The sequence below is a fragment of the Saccopteryx bilineata genome, chromosome 1 (assembly GCF_036850765.1).
Source record: "Saccopteryx bilineata isolate mSacBil1 chromosome 1, mSacBil1_pri_phased_curated, whole genome shotgun sequence".
NCBI lineage: Eukaryota > Metazoa > Chordata > Mammalia > Chiroptera > Emballonuridae > Saccopteryx > Saccopteryx bilineata.
In genome coordinates, this window is record NC_089490.1 from 40,462,753 (window position 1) to 40,467,419 (window position 4,667).

The following is a 4,667-nucleotide window of genomic DNA, read 5'->3' on the forward strand; positions in this document are numbered from 1 at the left end:
TTATAACCTCACATGATGGAGAGCATAGAGAAGCGAGCTCTCTCTAGATAATATACAGTATTGCTCTCAATTGCACTTCGCCAAATCTTGATCAAGGATAAAGACAAATAATAATTATTAATGTAATCAAAGCCTCTTCATTGCACATAGGACACATTAGAAGACATTTTATGTATAGGAAGTAAATTCTGTTTTTTTTAATTCCAATTTTTCTTTTCTTAGGACACTAATCTCATTTTTGAGGACTCAGTTCTGATGACCTAAGCTCATTCTAATTATCTCCCAAAGGTCTCATTTTATGATATCATCACATTAGGAGGGAGAGTTTCAACATATAAATTTTGAAGGATCGCAAATATTGTCTATGACAAAACCTTTGATGTACTTTTGTTTTTGTAATGCAAAAACGTCTTTTGAAATCATTAAGGAAAAGTGAATTTAAAATACCAAACTCATTTTAAGAGTTCATGTTCCTGAGAAAAACAGCATTTCTTACAAAACAATGTCGTAATGTGGTACTCTAGCTGTGAGTGTGTTGTTCCCTACACAAGCACAATCAACACAGGTAAGAAAACGTGGAAGTGGGAATACATGCAGGCCACCAGGAACAAAGCTACAATGGTGGCCCAATTTACTTGAAGGATACTTCTTACAACCACTCTATAGTCACACATTCTGTTTCATAGGCTCAACACACACCTGACCAGGCAGTGGTGCAGTGGATAGAGCATTGCCCTGCGACGCAGAGAGCCCGGGTTCAGAACCCTGATGTCTCTGGCTTGAAAGTGGGCTCATCTAGCTTAAGTGTGGCTCACCAGCTTGAGTGGGGGACCACAGATATGACCCATGGTCACTGGCTTGAGGCCAAAGGTTGCTGGCTTGAAGCCTAAGGTCACTGGCTTGAGCCCAAGGTCATTAGCTTGGCTGGAGACCCCCAGTCAAGGCACATATGAGAAAGCAATCAATGAACAACTATGGTGCCGCAATGAAGAACTGATGCTTCTCATCTCTCTCCCTTCCTGTCTGTTCCTATCTGTCTCTCTCTCTCTCTCTGTGTCTATCACAAAAAATAAAAATTAGCAGTAATTTTTTTTCTGCCCTGTTTGATTTTAGTGTGACCCCCTATATAATGGTACCCACAGTACTTTAAATGTTATATTTTGAGAAATGTATGACTATTATATGTCAGGTTGAGAATTTTTTGATATAGGCTATAATAATAGACATAGCTATATATCTTCTATAACATCATGGTGCAGAAATTATGGAACAATACATTTCTAAAGCTATTCTTGTACCATTTTAGACCTAGATATAAGTGCTTTCTTTGATTCTCTGTCCTTACACATATTACTTTTTTGTTTTTTAACTGCCATTATACCCATTCCAACTTCTTTGAAACTAATTTCACATATTTCTTCAGTCTGTCTCAGTCTTATCCCTGATTGGGATTATTGGGCATGTATGTCTGTATATTGTAACAGTGATACTATTCCAATCCCATCTAGACAAGATTCTGTGTCAGTATTTGCTCTGTGAAAATGCCTTTCCTGCTCCCCTGCTCTTAGGCCCCTGATCCCAACACAGTGACTTAGCTAACTTTAGAGGCACATTCTAATGTTTAATGTTGCACAAGGTTTTTGTTTTTTTTTATTTTTGCATGCGATTTTTAACCTGTTATTTTTTGAATACTTGCATTAAAACTCCACCCTTCATTCTGAAATGCCCATCTGTTCCTGTTGTTTATTTCTAGACTTAAATAGTTAGTGACATCATTATAATTTCTATGGCAACCAACTGCATTGACATTAAAAGATGATACAGCCTTCAGATAGTATAAAAACAGCAGAAGCTTGTGAACTGTTAAAAACAATGTCTTCTGTTCATGCAAATGTCTTTATTTTAAAAAGGAAAAATTTTCTCTAACAATTTGAAGTCATATATACTCAAAGGCTTCAAAAACATAATGAATTCAAAAAAAATCTTTTATATACTAAGGTTCTTAATATTTTGACTAATATTTTTTCTAATTTTGGAATGAGAAAGTATAAGGGGATAAAACAGATATTTATAAACATATCTTATAATAGCTTGTAGACTTAAATGTTCTCTAAGTCTTAAAATCTAAGATAATATAGAGCTAGGTGTTTATAATTGTGCCAGGTAGGGGAATTGCATTAGAAGGATGTATCAGGAACCTAACAGAGTAAAACAAGCTTTGGAATTGAGAGGACAGAGATATGGAAGCAGGTAGTCTGAGATACTCTCAGTCAAGCCCATGGCTAGCTACTTAGGCAATAGTCAAGGCCACTGTGTGTGTATGTGTGTGTAAGAAAGAGATAATACATTGCACACAATGATGGATAATCTAAAAAGAATTCTGGAGAGCTGGGATGGAAGCTATGATGTGCCACCCAGATCCGCTACTCAGGCACTCACCTTTTGCTGCCAAGAGAGTTGGTACATGACCTCTTTTAGATGAGAAGCTTTCCGAAAATTACTCTCAGCTCAAGAGAGCTGTCACATCCAATGTCACTTTGTATACCACTCCCCCCCCCACACACACACACATTCTATAGGAGGAATTATACAGACCATTCTATATATAAGAATATATAGAGATAGTCTCAGCTACCTTTCTTCAGAGTTGGACAATTCCAAAGGCCAGCCCAGCTCCAGAGCTCTCTGAACGTAGACGGAGATATTTGTACTACGTCTGCTCCTAGTTTAACTCTTCTTTTTGCCTAATCATACTTCCTTCATTTTCCCATAGGTGTTGATTCCTAGGGTATCCCTAATCATTTCCTGCATACAAATCTCTACCTTGGAGTTAATTTCTGGAAACGACCTAGATCATTGATGTCAGGGGTAGTGCGAGAAAATGTTATTTCTGAGGTTGATCCTCAAATGGCTATGAGTCAATGATAAAGATCATCACAGGAGCAAAAGTGGGCAGAGCGTGGCGGGTGGGGCGGGCACTGGCGGGGACTTCGTCACAGAGCAGGGGGCCTGCAGCACGCTCCGCTGAGCGCGGCCAGGGTGAGTGGAAACCGGCGGCCGGGCCAGCAGTGTCTGTGGCTGTGGCCTGGCGGAGGTGGGACTGGGACGTGGCCGGCCCCCGAATCGCTGCAGCAGCTTCAGGAGCACCCTCTGTATGAAGCCATTCCCTTTCCTATCAGAGAGCGTGGGAACAGGGCCCAGGGAACCCGCCCGCTGCCCCGAAGAACTGGAAGAGAATGGACTGTGGAGCCCTGCCCCCCGGATGGACAAAAAAGGAAGGGATCCAAAAATCTGGGTTCAGTGCCAGCCAGAGATATGTGTACTACTTAAGCCCAAGTGGTCAGATGTTCAGAAGCAAACCTCAATTGGCAAAGTATCTGGGAATTTCTGCTGACCTCAGCAGTTTTGACTTCAGAACTAGAAGGACGATGCTCAGGCAGTTATGGAAGGACAAACACAGACCACGCAAGGATCCTGTCAATCAGAATAAAGGTAAACCATACTTAAATATAACAATTATACAAACAGCATCGATTTTCAAAAAAACAGTAACCAAAATCACAAATCATCCTAGTAATAAAGTGAAATCAGACCCACAACAAATGAATGAACAGCCATGTCAGCTTTTCTGGGAGAAAAGGCTTCAAGGAGTAAGTGCATCAAACGCCACAGACCAAATTATGAATATCAGGGAACTACCTGAGGTCTTCGAGGAATTGGCCCAAGTAGTAATGATGAGACTCTGATCTGCTGTTGACAAGCTCTGCAGCAAGCACAGGGCAAGCGTCCCCTGCTGTGGAAAAGAAACTGCTCTTTGGTTTAGCACATTCAGTGCCTCTGCAAAGCTTTCATTGTCACGATGGAGACATTAGGAGACAGAAAGAGCAAGTACAACAAATGTGTAAGAAATTGGAAGAAGCCTTGATGGCAGACATCTTGTGAAGAGCTGCTGATACCGAGGAGATAGGTATTGAAATGGACAATGAGATGAAGCTTAAGAATATTGTCAGGCAACTTTCAGCAGACTTTCCCCAAGAGCAAATTCCTAGAATTGAACCAAAATGTTTCCACTGGGTTTTTCCTGTAAGGAAAGAATAAAAACAAATATACCTCAGCACCTAGAGCTTTTTGAAAGCAGTAACCATTGCATTTTTAGATGTATTTTTGATGTATATATTTATTATTTAAAAAAAAAGATTTTATTCTCAGCCTTAGTATTAGTCTTTTATAATATCAATCAGTGTCCTTCAGGTGAAACTTAATGACACCAGGTGGAATCTATTGGAAATGTAGAACATATAAAAATATTTGTTTTCTCCTAGTTTTAATACAAATGGATTGGGAGTATCAAAAATTTTTTTCTCATTAAAAGATTACTGTGACTTCATTGTATATATCTAAGCAGATTTTTATACTTTATTGAAAGAGGAAATCTGTACATTTTTCCATTATCACTGCAAAGAAAAATAAATTATTATATTCACAGAGAAAAAGATGAATGACCATCATAGCTGGTAGGTAGATGCCATTCCTGTAGTGCCCTGGATGGGAAACAAGTAGAAAAGAGTGATCGCACTGTAGGAGAAACACCACAGTCCTCTGAGAAGTTCAGAGGAGGTCCTCATTGTAGAACTGTGGGACTGGTTGGCTCTTGCTCTGATCAATTT

At 39.5% G+C, this 4,667-nt stretch overlaps 1 pseudogene; it reads left to right on the forward strand.

Moving 5' to 3' along the window:
• The first annotated feature begins 3,154 nt into the window (after nt 1-3,154).
• On the forward strand, nt 3,155-4,098 carry LOC136319198 (methyl-CpG-binding domain protein 2 pseudogene; annotated as a pseudogene).
• The last annotated feature ends 569 nt before the right edge of the window (nt 4,099-4,667 follow it).